General features: G+C 44.1%; 1 protein-coding gene across 5 annotated transcripts in view; it reads right to left on the bottom strand.

Annotated features, from left to right (window-relative positions):
* Window positions 1-12776, bottom strand: part of CUEDC1 (CUE domain containing 1) — a 123646-nt gene extending 110870 nt beyond the window's left edge. For 4 of the 5 annotated variants that reach the window (XM_054008201.1, XM_054008204.1, XM_054008202.1 and 1 more), the window contains exon 1: window positions 12644-12776. The gene's annotated coding sequence lies outside the window, so the exon portion shown is untranslated. The remainder of the gene's footprint in view (window positions 1-12643) is intronic. The other variant, XM_054008206.1, reaches the window with a different exon arrangement.
* Between the last annotated feature and the right edge of the window lie 7087 nt (window positions 12777-19863).

Below are 19863 nucleotides of genomic sequence, written 5' to 3'. Positions count from 1 at the left end.
TTATAAAATACAAAGTATGTTCCAAACTGTATAAATGAATAGCTATCACTGCTGTGGCACATTCAAACTACCTGCCACATAAAGAAGCCTTAACTTGCTGCAGAATTCCATACTCACGGACAATAAGATCATCGGAGCATGCTATGACAACCTTACCACATGCTCAGCTAATTAGATTTAAATTAAACCTTGCTGAGATTTGAGCTGGCAGAACTGGTTACGTTACTGCTCGATTTGAGCTCAGGAGAAGGCATGAAGCTAACGGTCAATCCCAGTTAAAAAAAAAAAAAAAAGTCAGAATCACTAATGAGGTGACGCCTTTAATTTATTTTGGATTTAAGACATTATTCTGCAGATCTTTATGATAAAAACAGCCAGAAAAGGCATCTGGCTGAAAAGACAGTGCAAATATCTGCAGCCATTACAGAAGTGTTCAGAGCTGTGGACATGGAGAAATGTCAGATTTTATTGACTAAATTTTCTCTGTCTCCCTTAGGAGAGAATATAATGCATCAATTCTTTGTGCAGCTCAATCCCCCCAAATTGCCTTTGCAGAATCTTTACATCTGTCTTCGCCTCGCTCAATATTTTCACACCATGAGGCACTTAACCTGATTTGGATATTTTATCCTAATTGGAAGCATATGTGAGAAGTGTTACTCAGGGCACCCGAATGCAGCTGAGCTCTGGGAACTTCTGGACCATTTGAACCATTTCGCCCGCCCTTGAGGTAACTGATTGAAATGCTGTTCAAGGTGGTAGCGACAGAACGCTGTCATCCTTCTGATGGACGTTGGTCACCTACTTAAGACAAATGGATGGTCTCTAGTCCCATCCTTAGTAGGGAGGTGTGCATAATAAGGCCACCAAACTGGATGCAGCACGCCTGGCAAATTCTGAAGGGAGACAAAGGACTGAACAGGACAGAGATGGAAATCCTCACTCACCCCTCCTCCAGACCAGGAGCGAGGCCTGCAAAAGCTCACAAAGCTAATGCAATCAAGATGGCCCATTTCAAACAGTTGACAAGAAGGTGTGAGTATCAGCAGAGGGAAATTAGTTTTTGTAGTGACCCATCCACTCCCAGTCTTTATTCAGGCCTAATTTAATGGTGTCCAGTTTGCAAATTAATTCCAGTTCTGCAGTTTTTCGTTGGAGTCAGACTCAGACTTCTTGGCCTCATTAGCACTACAAAAATGATTTTCCCTCTCTTGGTATTCACCCCTTCTTGTCAACTGTTGAGAATAGGCCACTTCCACCTTAACTGAATTGACTCGTTAGCACTAACCCCCCACTTGGTAAGGCAACTCCCATCTTTTCATGTGCTGTGTATTTATACCTGCCTACTGTATTTTCCACTCCATAACACGGCTACCACTCTGAAGATTATTCTTAACTCTCATTTACAGAGAGAGAGGGGGGTGTGTGTGATAAATTACTACAGGCCATGTCCAATGGATCCTGTGAAACCACTCCTAGCAGATACAAGACCAGCATAGCTGGAGAAAGCACAATGGCAGCTCATTGGAACCCTACTAATGCTTTCTGCAAACCATTTTCAGCATTGATTCAGAGAACCCTATTGTTAATAGCCACTGTCAAGAGCCATCAGTCCATTTCCAAACAAGATGGGTGCTTTAATTATCATTTGGCAAGTAACACATTTACCCTCCTGTCAAACTTTCCTCAGTTCAGGTTTCTTAGCCTTAATGATCTCTATTGCTCTTCTCTGAATTCCCTCCAGTTTCATAGAAGTGTAGGACTGGAAGGGACCTCGAGAGCTCCCCTGGACTAGATAACCTTGTATAACCTTCCTGAGCAGAAATCAACCAGCAAAATATTCTGGCATCAAACTTGGGTCTTACACCATGCAAGGAACACTAAAATTCTTTTAAAAACCTGCAAAACTGTATTCAGGCTTTGAACAAAACACACAAGCTGTCCAGTGAAAGGATTGGTGCTTACAGATTTGATTCTGCAGAAGCGCTGGCTTCACCTTACACACACACACACACACACACACACACACACACACACAAGTCACCAGAAGAATTCACTTACCGGCATCGCCAAGTATAGCTCACATAAGCACTGAAGGGGGTTTAAGCAGCAGTGCATTCCATTTATGTCATGGAACACAGATTTTACTCTTAATTCAATATAAATTGGCCTCGATGGGAACTGATCCATTTTACATTCTATAAGGCAGTACTGGTGACCCCTTTCACATAGCAAGCCTCTAAGTGCCACCCCCCTTATAAATTAAAAATGCTTTTTTATATATTTAACACCATTATAAATGCAGGATGCAAAGTGGGGTTTGGGGTGGAGGCTGACAGCTTGCGACCCCCCCATGTAATAGCCTCGTGACCCCTTGAAGGGTCCTGACCCCCAGTTTGAGAACCCCTGCTATAAGGCATCTAACACCTTCTGGGTGCTGTCACTTTCCCTGCAGTGGCGTGTGAGAAGGAATACTTCTGGGACACTAAAATACTATGGTAATGCAGACCATAATAGCACCTAGATAGTTCAGATTAGAGAGGAATCATAAAGGAGTCAGGAGCCAATTTCAGGTTATATTAGTCACATGGACTATTTAGAGAAATTAATGTATACCACTGAAACTAACCTTTGTCGTCGTGGCTGAAAAAGGTGCATTTTTACTGCAAGTTAGCAAATGCATGCTAGTTCATCCCACTGTAAAATCCCTGGGGAGACAAGGCATGATAATTTTTAATCAAAGGGTAGCTGGGTGAAGTTAACCACAGGTGGAGCTGCATCTTGTCTCCAGTAGGATTTTAGAGAGAGATAGCAAGTGCACATAAAAGTAACTTTTTTACTGGCAGTAAAGACAAAGCCTTATTTTCAGTGGGGGATACACTGAATAGCCAGAGCTATCTTTTCAAAATAGCCATATCCTAATTTGCTAAACTAGCAATGATGGGAACAGATATGTAAGAAGGGCAGAAAACAGTTATTTGTGGTCTGATCCTCTGAGGTGTTGACTATCTTCAATCCTCACTAGCATTCATGGCATTGAGCATCTTGGAGGATGCTCAGCACGTCCCAGTGGCAAACCCAGGCTGTTTTAAGCATTGTATTTTTTCAATTTTCCCAGGAGCAGCAGGAGCTCCCTAATCCTTATTTTATTAAAGGCATATTTACCAGTTGGTCCACCTACTCTTATTCTTATTGGTAACAGCAGAATGCTGTGTTTTCATTGTTAGAAGGCGTTGTAATTTTGCATGCTTTTTTTAAAAAAAAAGTGGATATTTCAAAAAAAAAAAAAAAAAACTTAGCCATGCAATGCATGCACCCAACTGGCCATTGACATTTTTTGAAGGAAATGTTAGTTCTCAAACATTTTCTCAGAGGTAGTTTATCAATTGGCTAATCTGCTGGTATAATTTTTTGCTGAGAGCCAAAAACATAAATGAGGCCAGTTTAGGGGGAAATGAAGACAAACATCATTGCAATGATTTGCTGGTCAGTTTCATGTGTATGTCATCTCCAAAAAATCTTTTAATTATGTTGTTCTACATCAAGTCCAAGACCTTTCTAAATAGAAATAGTTCCAGAGCTCAAGGGTTAACCACAAATACTTTGGCATGCAAAGGATCGGTGTCACATTTTTTAAGCTAAACTCCAGGATGTTCTTAACTAAGATTTCATTGGTTTAAAATGCATTATTCTCTTAAATCCCAGTAAAATAACAGAACTGTGTTCACAACATAAAGACTTCACAGCAGTCTGAGAAACTACCAGAAAAATAATTCTATCCACATAACTAGGGCCCTACCAAATTCATGCCCATGAAAAACACGTCATGGACCGTGAAATCTGGTCTCCACCCATGAAATATGGACTTCTGTATGCTTTTCGCCCTATACTATACAGATTTCACAAGGGAGACCAGCGTTTCTCAAATTGGGGGTCCTGACCAAAAGAAAGTTGCAGGGAGGTCACAAGGTTATTTTAGAGGGGTCGCAGTATTGCCACCCTTACTTCTGCGCTACCTTCAGAACTAGGCAGCTGGAGAGCAGTGGCTGTTGGCCGGGCACCCAGCTCTGAGGGAAGGGTGGCAATACCATACCACCCTTACTTCTGCATTACTGCCTTCAGAGCTGGGTGGCCAGAGAGTGGCAGCTACTGACTGAGGGCCCAGTTCGGCAGGCAGCATCTCAGAAGTAAGCGTGGCAATACCATACCATGCCATCCTTACTTCTGTGCTGCTGCTGCTGGCAGTGGCTCTGCCTTCAGAGCTGGGCTCCTGGCCAGCAGCCACCGCTCTCCAGCTGCCCAGCTCTGAAGGCAGCATCAATGCCAGCAGCAGTACAGAAATAAGGGTAGCAGTACCGCAACCCCCCCTACAATATCCTTGTGAGCCCCCCACAACCCCTTTTTGGGTTAGGACCCCTACAATTACAACACCGTGAAATTTCAGATTTAAATAGCTGAAATCATGAAATTTTTTATTTTTAAATATCCTATGACCGTGAAATTGACCAAAATGGACTGTGAATTTCGTAGGGCCCGCCACATAACCGTATACCCTTTGAAATCTGCACCTAATCCATGGAGGGGAATGGTTACGCATGAAAAGCTTTATTTATTGATACTACAGCCCCAATTCTGCAGCCACTCCTCAGGCAGCTCCTATGCTGAGCTCCATGAGTATTCCATGCACACAGTAGGTACAGGACTGGAAACATTACTGGAATGCACATTACGAGCCTGATCTTGCAATTGGATTTCAACTCCTATTGGATCAGGCCTTAACACACTTAAGCTATGTCCCTATGAGCTAGGGATATGATACCCAGCCCATGTAGGCATACTCATGCCATGACAGCATGGGCAATGGCAGCACGGTCTAGATGCCCCAAGTACAAACCTGCCTGAAACCCGTGGGGACGTACTCAGCGCTGCTAACCCATACTGCAGCTACATTACTATTTGTAGCTCACTAGCTCAATGAGAGCTAGCTCAGGTACGTCTATATAAGCCACAAATCACATTGCTAGCTCGCAGTGTAGATACAGCCTTAGCGTGAAACTGGAAACTCCTCAATCTCTACAGAATAGAATGTCACAGCCCTTATTCAGCCAGGCAGGGAGTGAAGTCTGCTGAGGTTGTGACTCTGGCCATGTGGGCAGGAGCGCCGGCACCAGGGTTTTTGCCACCCTAGGCAGCAGCGCTCCTCCTCTGAGCATTCGGCGGCGGGGGTCCTTCTGCTCCACGTCTTCGGGGCACTTCGGCGGCGGGGCCCGGAGTGAGTGAAGGACCCGCCACTGAATTTCTGCTGAAGACCCGGAGCGGAAGAACCCCCCACCGCCGAATTTCCACCGAGGGAGGCAAAATGCTGCCCCCCAAATCCTGCCGCCCTAGGCGACTGCCTAGGGTTGCCTAGTAGAAGCGCCGGGCCGGCCCTGCATGTGGGTGGGGAGAAGGAGAACAGAGGCTACTTGCCTGATGCTCCCACTGTAAGAGAGTGGGCAGTGAATGGAAGGAGCCTGGCTCCAGCTCCTCCCCCACTCGCTGGCCAAAGGAGCTGCCTGGGCACACAGCAGGGAGCAAACTGTTCCATGAAATGGCCAAAGGAGCTGCCTGGGCACACAGCAGGGAGCAAACTGTTCCATGAAAAGGGGTGAAATTACTTCCTCCCTCCCACAGCAAGGCGACAGCAAGGATGGAACTGTGACTCTGTCACAATTTGTTCTCCTGGCTGCTCCCAGGGTGGTGCACGGCACCCCCAATCCTGAAGATCTTCCAAGTGGGGTACTGCAAGAGTGGGAGGTGCTGGCAACTCCAAAATTCTGTACTACAGACACAGCAAGAGAGACCACTAAAGTCATAGTACAGCACAGAATCTCTATGGCATATGTTTCCAGGCTTGAGACACACAATTCAAGTCTCCATCCCAGCCCGTTTCAAAAGCTTCAACTAAAAGAATTTCATAGACAATTTTGTGTATAATTGATCATTTACATTGACCTGCTACACAACAATAGCATGAGAAAGCAGTAATTAGAACCAATACAAACTAACCAACTAGCTCACACTTCTTTGCAGTTCCAATTGTTGCCCCAAAGACACTTTTGTGAACCCTGATTTAAAAGCAAAGCCTGGGAGATAACTGATTGGCAACTCAACAATACGCTTAAAATAAGCATCAAGACCCTCTGGATATTGGGCCAATAAAAGCACAAACCAGGTTACAGCAAGAGTTATGTGTGTTCTGAGCCTACCGTGTGTTCTGACAGAATGGAAATCAATAGGAAGGGTTACAGATCTTAATGAGCATGCTCAGTCCTACTGTCCCTCTCAAAGAATTATTTTTTTAAATAATGACAGGTGGTACCAACTTGGATTATTAGAGAGAAAAATCCCAAACCTGTACAATGTTTTAATTTAAACACCCCCCAAAAATAAAAATTAAAAGGATTTCCTAAGACTCCTCTTATCCTCCATTTATCCCTCTGTGATGAATTTGGAGTTGCTCTGTAGTTTATGAATGCTGTATATTGGCCTGGTTACCTAAGTGTTTAGTACATGAATCTACTGAGTATGCAATGCAGGACTGTCTAGGAAAACAGGCAAATGGAAGGATAAAAATGGCTCAGGATAGCCACCTCTCAGCAAACACGTAAGAGCTGTTAAGGAACAATGCCAGGATATTAGCTTTGATGATTTTTGCCTCCTCTCCAGCTAACCTCCAGGACTGGTTTGCACCACAAGGACAGAGCCAAGGAACACAAAAGAACTATAGCAGGGTTTAAAAGGAACCTTCGGGGGAAAACAGAGGGAGACTTTGCTGGGGTGTCTGGAGAAGCTAGGCCTGCCTACTTCGCCATCAGGAGATGGTATGGCTCTAAGTTAGACAGACATGCATGTAAACTGTTGTTTTAAAATCCTCTCTCTCTAACTGCTAAAATAAACAGTGCTTTGGTTTAAGGGGACTGTCTGGCCACTGTATGCCACTGGTCAGAGACTCCCAAAGGGAAGAACTGCAGGTGCCCAAACTCAGTTGGACCTGCAGGGTAAAAGCAGTGAATACACAGGATACTGTAAGCCAGGGCCCAATCTAGGAATGAAAGAATTGCACAACTCCACCCTGAGATAGGTAAAGGCATGAAATCTGAGACCACAGAGTGTGCTTGGAGATAGCCAGGAAGGGGACAGAGGTGCAGCTAACCTCGCACAACTAATGAATTACATTCCACAACAAGTTGGTCCAACTCATTTTTAACACCCTATGCCAACTGCACGGGAAGTCAACGCAAGATAGAGAGTCACGCAAAGTGCACAGCACTTCACTCTCTCAAAACAGAAGCAAATGGTTTAGCCTGTGCTGGCCTCCTACTCCAGCAATCATACTTATATACAAGAGAGGCAGTGTGACCCAGTAGTTAGGGCAATGGATTGGGAATCAGTTCTGGGTTCTGCCACTCACTTATTGTGTGATCGTAGTTGGGCAAGTCACTTCCCCACCCTGTGCCTCTGTTATCCCTCTAGCCCTTTGTCTTACCTATTTAGATTGCATGCTGTTTACGGCAGAGCTATATGCTGCAGAAATTGACCTTTTCACTGTAATTAATGTAAGTATTCCACACAAAACTGTGTTAAGAGACTGTGGACAAAAGAGTATGTGATCATGTAATTAAAGACTGTATCATAATGTATATGCACAAGGGGGCAACTTAATTCTGGCATTCCCTAACTTTTGAATGCTTGACTTTGGAACCTTAATAATGTTCTTTTAATATAGGTTCTTGTGTGTGTGTCAATTACTAGATTTTTAAGAAACGCAAAATCCATAAATATTGACACCCACATGGGTCACCATCAGGGTTAGAACCTTTAGATCCACTGCACAGACTTCTGCCACTTGTGCTAATGGAGTAACTGATAGCAGCAGTAGGTAATCATCCTCTGTGTGGGCCAGAATTAGAGGGAGAGGAGATACACACTTCGCCAATGGGTTTCTCAGATATTGGCTGACAGCAGAAGTATGGTGAGACTCAGGAGTCTTAGGTTCCATTCTGGACTCTGGAGGGGAATGTAATAGAAAGCAGAGACTCTTCTGTCCATTCCCCCACAAGTTTAAACCCTTCTACCCAGTCCCATCCAAGCTGCCCATTCCAGTCCTGTCTCTTCCCCATCCTTGGCTCCTTGCCTACCCAATCCCAGTCTCAGGCTCCCTGCCCAGCTAGTCACAATCCTCCCCCCCCCCTTATCCTATTGTCTCTTATCTCCTCTCAACCCCCAAGGCTCCTAGTCTTCTGCCCTGGGCTCCTCATCTAATAACAGTCTCCCCCTCACTGCCCTCCCCAGCTTCCCTTTCCCTGGCTCCATGTCCCAGTCTCTCTGCACAGCCAGTCCCAGTTCTCTCCCCACAGCCCAACTCCTTGTCAGATTTTCCCCCGTCCATGCTCCCCTTACTGGTTCCTAGTCCCAGTCTCCTTGTCCAGCCAGTTCCAGTCTCTTCTCTTCCCCCGCCCCCCAGCTAATTATCTGATCTCAGTGTTACCACCAGCCAAGTGGCTCTCAGTCTGAGCATGGGGAGGGGGTCACAAAGAGTCAAAGACCTGGCCAAAAACAAAAAAAACACAAAAACCATTAAGAGTCAAGCTGAAGGTGACTGAGGAGTGCACCTTAAAGACTGTTTTAACAAAGCTACTGCTCCCAGATTGTGACAGCTCCCTCACATTTTTCTCAGACTGCTGCAAGCACTGAAATCCTCTCCTCCCCATTTCCCCTCACTGGATCACAGTCCCAGTCTTCCCTCCCTAGCTCCCAATTCCAGCCTCCCTTTCACCCTGCCCAGTTTCTCTCACCAATTCTCCTGTCCCAGACTCCTTAACCCAATCAACTCCTTTCCTTCCTCACTAGTATGGCTTTTGTCCCATTTGCATTTGACTCACACAGCTTCCTTCTCCACATGCCTAAGTGTCAGAGAGGGCACAGGAGAGACAGGCTCCTTGCCCTCAGCTCCCGGGGCCAGCCCCACCCAGCTCCCAGTGGAGCTGGGAGCAGCCATTACAGGGAAAGTCTGGCTTTGCCTGTAGGCCTTACAGGCTGGAGCATGTTCAGACACTCTCTGGGGATGATGCATGCACAGTCACACATAGAAGCTGCAAGAGGCTCAGTGAGGATGGAATCTTCTGTGATTTTGGCTGCTAACATCAAAGAAGTCTCTATTTGGGAACTTGGTCAAATTTGGGTGGATTTTCACGGAGATGGCAAAAGGCACATCCCTGATACAAAGGTCATCATCCCCCTGCTAAATTTCAAGCTGCTGCTCCAAAGTATTGGAACCCTAGAGCTGTTCCAAGAAAAGATCTCCAGAGTTTTTTTTAACGTAAGCGAAGGGAAAATATGTGGTTTGCCTCATTCTTGGAAATGGCTGTACTGTTGTGACTGAAATTTTCTAAAAACAAATGAGCCAGAGACAGGCACCCAGCATGTAAAATTTTAGCACAAATAGTTAAAGTTTGGAAAAGCTCTATGTAACTGAAAACAGGGTATGGTAATGGGAAATGTCAAGTAACCTCAACAGAAGACAGCATTACCAGCTCTGCCTACAATTAGAGGATTTTTCTAATCTCCAAACATTTGCACCCTACAAACCTGGGAAAGCAGGGGAGGACAGCACTCCCAGTGACTGTTATTGGGAAGTGCTTCATTCCCACTTCCTAGCATTAGAGGTGATCACTTTTAAGGTCTCACCACAACTGCTAGAATGATCTATTCAGATTAAAGATGAGCATATAACATTCTCAGTTCAGCAGACAGAGCTCCCCTGTAGCAAGAGACACAAAGGGACCAAACTGGGGGCAATTAAAAGCAACACCCCCTGAAATGACCTAGACCCCAGACTCTGTCCCCTCACATGCTCCTTGTCAAAGAGGAAGGAGCCAGCTACAGCAGGAGACAGTGTGTGGTTGGCTGCTAGAAAACCTCCCATTTCCTAGTCTACATTTATACTGTGTTCCATCACTACGGTGTTTGAGCAACCAATGCCTGCACCCCCTGCGGGAAGCTGGTAGTGGAATCTGGTGGGAGCTGGCCCAAAAAGTACGGCCAAGCTAGCTGTATATAGCTATATGTAGTATGCACAGCACCTCCACCAGTGAGAATAGGTTTCTGGAGAGGAATGGGTACTAGAAAGGCGGAAAATGCTTTGCAACTGCAAACCCTGGAGGAGCTGAGAAGCAGCAGCCAATCTCCAAATGCACAAAATTATTAATTTTATTAGAGTACCACCAGAAGGCCCTAATCAGGATCAGGGCCCCATTGTGCCAGGCTCTGTCCAAATACAGAGGACAATACAGACCATGCCATGTCTGCTTACTATCACAGAAGCATTTACTTTCACCACTGCCATGATGTTGATTTTTTCTTTTGTTTTATTTTATGCAAAAATAAATGAATGCAAACATGTAGGGGGCACTAATTGCTTGAAATAACAAACAGCAATGCAGTAAGTGCCAAGAATAATTAGTGTGCCAGTCCCAAACAACACAGCTTACTGTAGACCACTGCAGGATATAAACATCCTAGCCATGCTTAAGCCCTTCTGAGCTGCTCAGTTCACCCTATCTATTCTAATTCTCTTGTTAGACTGTTAGCTCCTTCCAGGTAGGAACTACCTCTACATTGTGTTTGGTATGATCCTAGGTACACCATCAGCACTTTTTATATCTATAAAGAAAGGTAAATTTTGATCATCTGAGAGAATAGACTCCCGTGGCTCAGCCTGTCAAAAAGAAACCTTTCCCACAGGTGCATATTAAAAATTACACCCATAAGTCTAAGATCTAGGACCCTATGCTGTGTGCCTTAGTCATGTGAATAGTCCCCTGGCCTCCGTGTAACTACTCAAATGGGGGTGGGGGGGGGTCTGAAAACAAATCTAGAAGCCGCTAGGTAAGATACCATAGGAAAACAATCCTATGCAGTGAAGGGTAGACAAATTAACATAATATTTTAGTTCTTTTCCATCTTTAACTTTTATCAAAGTCCCAAACAGTTTCAGTACATTGCAATGTACAAAATGGAAATTTAGCTCGAGTGAACTGAAGCTAAGAGCTAAGACATTCTATGAAAAACTATCTTCATATATCTACTACAAGACTTCCACTGTAATTTTTTTTCCTGAATACCTCACATTTTAGTTGCTGAAATTTTGGTTTTGAATACAGATATATAGGTCAACCATCTGGTGACCTGATTGGATGAGAACAACTTCATTGACATAGGTCTATGGAATATAACTACATTGCAGAATAATGGTTTCATATCACTCAATAAACATCATGGCAAAGGCAAAGTAACTCATCGAAAGCATTTGACAGCAACTTGAGCATATATTTTTAGAGTGGCATACATTTATCCTACAGCAATTACTTTATTTATATTCTACCTAACATATGGTTAATGGTGTGTCACTTTGTCTGATAGACAAATGTGAACAGCACTATGATACCAGTACCAAAACACAGCATTCTGATTGGCTTAGGGTGATTCAGACAATTAGAAACTATTTGGGCCATAAAAGTACAGCTCTAAAACAAACAAAATAAATATGAATAAGTCAGTTTGCCATTGGGTGCATGTTTGAACTCCTGTATTTACTAAGGGGCAATCGTCCAGAAATCCCATTAGTAAAGTATTGGTCCCAGGTGATGGAAAATGGACAGATTTTTTGATCCGTTGATTTTCATGGACTTAAGCCTTTAAGCCATATCAACAATGAACAACACAACGTCTTCCCCTCCATAAACATGCCTCATTCCTCTTCTGCCATCTATGAAAACAAACAGGCCAGGCTATAAAACTATACAGGCTACGTAGCCAAAACACCAAATCCTGCTACAGGTTTTTGGACTTGATTTCCAGTCATTCAACTTTTTTTTGGATCTTTGCAAAAAAGAAGAAGAAGAATATTTTGAAACAACACAAAGGAAGGGGGCTTTGGGAAATGAGACACACAGCTTAACAACAACCTGTAAATAAAGCCAGGCTAACCTTAGGAAGGCTCCAGAGAAGGAGTGTGGCGATTTGGGGGTGGGGGGGGATTCTTCTGCTTGGAAAGAGAATGACAAAGAGTCCCGGGGTTCACTCACAGACCCCCCCCCCGCGTTGGCTGCTGTCTGTCCCACAGAACACCCCCCACCCCAAAGAGGTCCTAGGGGAAGGAGGAGGAAACGCTCACACATGGATCCAGCTAAGCGGGGGAGGTGGCTAGAGACGGAGCCCGTGATCCGGAGGACGGGAAAGGTGCCACAGCGCCCTAGCATGGGAAGAAGTCGTCCCCCCCGCCATGCCCCTTGCCCTCCCCCCGCTCCCTTTCCCATCCCCCCCTGGCCAGGCGCGGATAGCCTGGAACCCCCCCTCCGGGAAATCCGCCCGGCGGGGAGAGCCCAGCCCGGTGAGGGCCTCTGCCCGGCTCCGCCCGCTCGCTCGCAGCCGCGGGAGCGTTGCCTGGGCACTGCCCGGCCGAGCGGGCTGGCACGGGCGGGGGCGGCCGCGCAGGGTCCGGCTCCAGCTCCAGCCGGGGCTGCCCCGGCCGCACAAAGGCAGCGCCGAAGAATCCCCCCGCCCCCCGGCACGGGACGGACAATTCCTGCCGCTTCCTTACCCGGCTGCCGCGGCGGCTGCTCCCCGGGCTGCTGGCGAGGGCGCGGGGGCAGAGGCGGGCTCCGCGCCGCCCGCAGCTGGAGGGGGGCTGAGGGGGCGGGCGCTGCCCCGGGAGCCGTTGAGGCGGCGGGGGGGGGGGGAGACAGGCGCGCGCGCGCTCGCGAGCTCCCCGGGAGTTCGGCTCCGAGCTCCCCTCACGCAGCCGCCAGCGCAGCTCGCAGGCTGGGGGGGGGGAGGGGGAGAATGGAGAGGGGGGCGCCTCGGAAATGGCAGGGGCTCTGCTCAGGCTCCAGCACTGGAGGGAAACGCGAGCCCGGCGGCTTCCTAGCGGCCGGCTGCCTGAAGTGCAAACGAGCTCCTCGTGCGCGGCCCGCCGGTGGGACTGAGCTGAGGGGGGGGGGGGGTAGAGACAGGCGCAGCATCCATGGGCAAGAGCCCTGGGATTTCCTCAGGCCAGGCTTGGTGGGACCAATGCACCGCCCAGTGCCGGGTCTCTAGCCATGAGGGAACCCCCTGGGGCAGGGCACAGGAGGGGGAACTGAAGGAGACCGAGGTTAAGCAACTTGCCCAAGGTCACAGAGTGGAGTCAGTGTCTTGATTAACATTCAGGCTCCCAGGACCCATTGCAAAGCACCAGCTGTTGTCTCACCCCTGTACCTGAGAGCAAGTGTTTGTATGGCAGGGGACCTCGTTGTACCCTAGTGACTTAGGGAAAACACAATGAGCCAAATGCATCTCCAAAAGCAGGCCCCTGAAATTGACGAGGGTTCTCAGCCAGGCTTCAGAGATTCAGGACTGCACAGCCTTCCGCCCTGCAAAGTGTGAGGGGTTCACCAGAGTGGGGAGGCCCCCTATGGAAAAGGGAATGGGGGAGGATCCCAGTGTGGGAACAGTTGAGAACCACTGCAGTAGAATTCCACCAGAAGAGTACCTCCTGTTTCCTTTCTTGATAGTGACCTTTACGTGCAGTGGCAGGAAACAGAAGCTAAAGGGACTAGAAAGGGCCAGAGAATTTAAAATAATGTGCACAATGTACCTACCGACTAGGATCAGAAGAGCATTTACATTTGGCCTATGCTGAATGTGGAACATACCTTTTAAGAAGCAGAGGTGTAAATATTTATATTATGGTGATGCCCCATGGCCCAATATTTAGAATGCCTGGTTGCTGCTCGGAGTAATGCTCCACCATGTACTGTGGTGCTAATGCTGAAGAGACTATGGAATCCAGTACAGAAGCTTCTCTAGAAGGGTCAGGTAAATTCTAGGTTGTCAGTTACCATAGCAATAGGTAGGGTCTAAGGCCCTGAATAGAATTTGTCTCAACAACATTCTGGGAATGAGCTTATGTTGGCATAGCACTTTTTCTCCTGAAGGCTCCCAACACACTTTGGGATTGTCCGTAAATTACATAAGGTATTGGGGGAGGAGGGTCCTTAATTTTGCATGTTTGTTTCAGTATTAACAAGGGGTGGGGAGGTCTTTGAAATCACCAAAGAAGTGTTACCTAATTTATAGACATCCCCTTTACAAACGCAACCAGCTTTCCCGGGCACCAACATGGTGTGGATATAGAATAAAGAAGAGAACAGTTCTTCCCCCTCACCCTAAGGGCTTAATGTGAAATGCAGTCTATAATAAAGGATCACTTCAACCACAGATAAAAAGGTGTCATCTCTGGTGTGTAACTTGGCAGTGTTTTTGACAGCTCCCATCAACATCACATAACAGTTTAGGACAGGAAGTGATCTTTTCTAACAAATTACAGGGGAAACTTAAGTAGAATATACACAACTTGTCCTCTTTACCAAAGGACAGAATGGTATCCTTGATGACAAGTGGTTAAGACCTTGGTTTCACATCTAGATATAAAGCTCCTCAATGACCTGTGCTGGAACATTTGCTTAGCACTGATTCAGGGGCAGAGTGCCCCAGCTACTGAGTCATCAACACTACTTCCTGCAGCACCTAGTAGTTCCTTAAAGGTCTCCCATCCAAGTATGACACTTCTTTGCCCCTGCTTAGCCCATGCTTATAACATAAGGGACAATGGTTGCAGGATATAATTGCAGAATTTTACTGTGTTTTTAGTATGATTAACTATAAAATAATATCCTGGTCTATATTAAAAGAACTCAACTTGGAAGGGTACATTTAAAAAGTGTGTGTGTATGTCTTATCCTTATAGCATCCTTGATCCTGTTGCATAGCAATAGGAGATGTGCATGGGACAGCCAAAGATTGTACATGACCCTGTGTATCAATCAAGTCTGGACATGTTGACTAGTAACTTTACAAATAAGTTACAAAGATGGAGGCAGGAATGGTTTTGTGATATATATTCTTGTTGAGAGTTGTGCATTATATGTATGTGGAAAGAATATGTGACAGAAAACAATGATATACAGTACTTCTTATTTCTATTTAGTGGCAAACTCCCATTGTCATTAACGGGAGCTGGATCTGGCCCTGAATAATTTGGTCATGTGCCCATTAGCACTGTATCTGGGCAGGTGGCACTGAACCAGACACCGAGGTACCAAATTAGCTATCTACCAAGATTCTTATATGGTTCCCATCACCAAAGTGTCTGAGCACCTGGTTATAATAGAAAGCCTACTATTCTGTGTTTGTACAATGCCCAGCACAGGGCCTGGTCCTTGGCTGGCCCTTAGGCATCACTGTAATAAACCTGACGATTAATAATAATATTAGTTCCATACCAGTACTGGAGGGGATCTCGAGGGGCTCCCAAGAGCATCTTGTCAGAATTCCACCATCAAATGAAAGGTAGGTTTGGGGTAATTTCTCTGCATTAACCCCCCTTCTGGAAGCAGATTTGATAAGGTCTTAAGCAGTGCATTGGTCTGGTGGGTGAAATTCATTCTTGTGCAGAAAGACCAACACAGAATCTATGCACTGATTAGTCCTACCTTGGGAATGTAAGGACACAAGGATCTTATATCATGGCCCTTTGCACAGAGGTCACTTTCACCCCAGTGCGATTTTTCACCTTTGTTTAGCAGCTAAGCAAACTGTAGCCTGGATAAAAATACATAACGCTCTACTGTGAATACTTGGGAATAGGCATCAATAACGGAAACGTTAGTGAGAGTGTTTCTATAACTTTTAAAATTGTCAAGTACATGTTGCTATAAATATTTAACTTTACCAAGTTAAATGCAGACCAGCTTGAGCACTATCTTTGACATTTTAATGCATTTGCAGTAAGCCATTGGCTGACCTCTTGTTTGCTGCTTTGGAACTGCCTGATGGAACTTTATGCTAGTAATATTATACTGTTGCTGTGTGCATCAGGGTCCCTGTTGCACTAGGATTAGCTGTTAACGACACTGATCGCTTACAATGATGGGAGTGAGAAATATAAAACTCTAAGGAATTCTGTGAGTGCATTTTAATCTAAACAGATCAAACTAATAGGACAATGGTTTGAAAAGGGAGCTCACATATTAAACATGGAATGTGTATGATTTTATGTAACAGCTGTCAAGGATTCAAGCATGACTCTAAAATGTGCTGTAACTGGGGTATTATTTTCTCTCTGAAAAAAATCACATATTCCTTACAAAGCAAGATGTACTCTAAAGATTACACTGATCACATAAATTGGTTAAACATTTTTTACAGTCTGAAATGGCTAATATTAGGGTTAAAATAGAGTCCTACATTGACAAAGAGATTAGTGATCTTAAGTGTTCAACTTAAGACCTTACAGGGGCCTGATTTTCAGAAAGTGCTGAGCAAACCCTCTCCATTCTCCCCTCTCTGAAAACTCAGCCCTTAGTAACTATTCAGTTTTTATTTCTACAGACAGGGAAGCGAGGGAGTATTCTTACAGTATTTCCAGGCAGTGGATAGTAGGTCCATTTTTAAGTGTCAGAGTTTTCAGAAGGATTCAGCACCCAAAACTGAGGTCAGATTTTTCAAGAGAGCTCAGCTGCCATTTAGACATCAAAATAAGTGGCCAGATTTCCAACAGTTCTGCCTATTGGATGCTAAGAATTTTTTAAAATCTGGCTATTTTTTAGGAACTGATATGGGAGCACTTCTTTTTAAAATCTAGTTCCAATTGCAGGTGCTGAGCACTTGAAAATGAGGCCCTGAGCTCTTTTCAATATCTGGCTCTAAGTAACTTGTCCCTAAAATCACAGAGCAAATCAATTTGGAATTTGGAAACAGAACTCAGGAGTCCTGACTCCCAATCACCTGCTCTATTATAAATTAGCACCACTAATGTGCTTGCTGATGTGCATTCCATAAAGTCCTTTTCCCAGAGAACTGAGAGTTTAGTAGGTTCCAATCACTAGGACACAGATCTCAAAGGTATTTATATATCTAACTCCCATTTAAATCAATGAGCAACTCCTTCACTCTACCTTGATTCTAATGGCTAAAATTTGTTTTTGTTTTTTTTATAATAAAACCCTATTAACAAAAACAGAAATATAATGAAGGTCTCTTCTTTGCCACACTTGTAAAAATATTTATTGTAAAAGAAAAATCAATTACTCTATTTAAAGAGTTCCTTTTTATATGTTCAGTATTGGCCAAATGTTATTTGATTTGTACTGCAGAGATAGAAAAATATTCTTTTAATCCAGGTAGAGGAAAAATTCTGAAGGCTATCTTTTGTCAGACTGATCAGGTATAAAATATCTCTCATGTCTGTACCCTTATTTCCTCAGGTAGCACCAACATATTTTATGACTTCAGACCTCGACACACCAAGCAAATTAGCATTAAAATATTGATTCTCTTCATTGTTTCTTGGGCTGTTATTGCTTCAGTTCATTATTCATAATTTCAATAGTGTCTAGAAGCCCCAATTAGGATCAGACCCTCGTGCTAAACATAAAAGAAGACACCATCTCTGTCCTTATTTTCATACCAGAATGGTTACAATCCAAGGCCCCACTGTTGCAAACACTTAAGCACCAAAGTATCTTTACCTACATGGATAATCTCACTGAGTTTAATGGTACTACTCACATGAGTAAAGTTGTCTGTGTGTGTTTGCAGACTGAGGCCCTAATGTTTTACTGTCTTTAACACAGTGTTCCCCACCTTCTATCTTTCAAGAACTTTAGGGAGACAAAGTGGGCGAGGGAATATCTTTTATTGGACCAACTTCTGTTGAAGAAAGAAATAAGCTTTTGAGCATACACAGAGCTCTTCTTCAGATCGGTGTAAGCCCAAAACAATTGGAACAATTTGCCAGGGGTTGTGGTGGATTCTCCATCACTGACAATTTTTAAATTAAGCTTGGATGTTTTTCTAAAAGATCTGCTCTAGGAATTATTGTGGGGAAGTTCTATGGCCTTTGCTATATAGGTCAGACAAGATGATTATAATGGTCCCTTCTGGCCTTAGAATCTATGAAATCTTGTCTCTCACTAACAGAAGTTGATCCAGTAAAAGATTACCTCATCCACCTTGTCTCGCTAATATCTTGGGACTGTACTGCCACACAATGCAAGCACTTTAGAAGCATTCTGTTTGATTCTCCTCTCATGTACACCAGTGTAAACTGGGGGGATATCACTCAAGTGCCATGATATTACATTGGCTAAATGGAGGGGGGAAATCAACCCCTTTAACCAGCCTTCATAGAACTTTTGGAGTAAGGTAATAGGGCTAATCAAATAGGGTTTTTTTGTTTGTTTTTTAAATGAAATGTGGCTCTTTGAATAATATTATAAAGTGCATATAAATCAAACATTTCAGAATTTTTGATATTATCCAAAATGAACAAAATTCATTTTGATTCAATCTCCATGGAATTTTAAACAAATAAAAATTAACATTTTGGATTGAGGTTTCCTTCCCCCCTTTTCCCTTTAATTTCAAATCATTTAATAGAAAAAGCAAATTGTGATATTAAAAATGCTACATCACTCAAAAATCAGTTAATGAAAAATGTATATTTATTTATTGCAGAGCAGCATTCCCAATTTTAACCAGCCCTAGCCACTAATATTATTATCCCCATTCTACAGATAGGGAGACAGGTGCAGACAGATGAAGTAATTTGCCCCACGCATCCAGAGCCAAGATTAGAACTGGAGTGTTCCAGGCACTGAGGTGTTTAAGGATGTGTTCAGCTGTTTTTATGATCACACTATCTTTGCAAACACCCTAGTTGAAGAAAATGCAGAAGTCAGTTCAAGTTTTCAGCAAACTGCCCTCCTTCCTAGAATTGCTCCACACCTGAAATGTTGTACTTCACCATCCATCCTCATCTGACCTTACAGAGCCTAAATGGTGCACTGACAACTGAATTGCAGAGAGAGAGAGAGAGAGTGTATTTTTTGAGGAATAACATCCCCTAAATTGCAAAGTCAAAATCTGCACGCAGAGCAAATTACATTCTTTTCAGTTAGTGGGTTTTCCTGCTTTTGAGACTGTTACTTGTTCACACTGTGCCAAAACTGTAAAAGACTTTGAACTTGGGCAAGTCAACTTGCTTCCCTATGCCTTCATTTCCCCATCTGTAAAAAGGGGTACTACCAGCCCATGTTTGCGTGAGGCTATAGTGCTTAATTAATGAGAAAGGACTTTTGAGATATTGGAATGGAAGATGCTATAGAAAAGCATAGTGTGCTTAAAGATAGATCATCACAAACAAAGATTCCAAGTATAGAAAGTGCTGTTGCTAGTTATGTTATTTTGCTGGGTTGCTGTCTTGTGCCAACAGATTTTAAGCTCTTTGACACAGACATAATATAATATTTTATCTATTACTGAGCACATATTAAACATATGACATATACAAATAATGTATTTCTACAGTAAGGTAAACTACTGATGAAGATTTTGTTTTGTTATTAATAGCACTACACTGGGCATATCGTTCCAGTTCTGTCTTAGCTACCCCTTGCTTGAAGAGAATACTGGTACAAGTAGATGAGTCAGAATTACACTTTTTAACAGAAATCAATGGCTAATGCTGTTTACTTTACTCATGTGACTCAAAGTGAGCAGGATTTAACTCATCGATCTTTGCCCCACAATTACTTCAAGCTGACTTTAGTAAGTGTATAAAGTAGAAGATTGGTTTACTTATTTACACGTAGGGAGGATGATCCACACTCTATTAAAAACAAAAACCATGCTGATTACTTGTAGTAGCAGGTATTGTTCTACAGAAAGGCCAAATCCTAAATTATCTGCTTACCCAAAATTGCCATTGAAGTCTATAGT

Source organism: Malaclemys terrapin, chromosome 18, assembly GCF_027887155.1.
Source record: "Malaclemys terrapin pileata isolate rMalTer1 chromosome 18, rMalTer1.hap1, whole genome shotgun sequence".
Lineage (NCBI taxonomy): Eukaryota > Metazoa > Chordata > Testudines > Emydidae > Malaclemys > Malaclemys terrapin.
The sequence above is the reverse complement of the archived record's forward strand: the minus strand, read 5'-3'. Positions and strand labels throughout refer to the sequence as shown.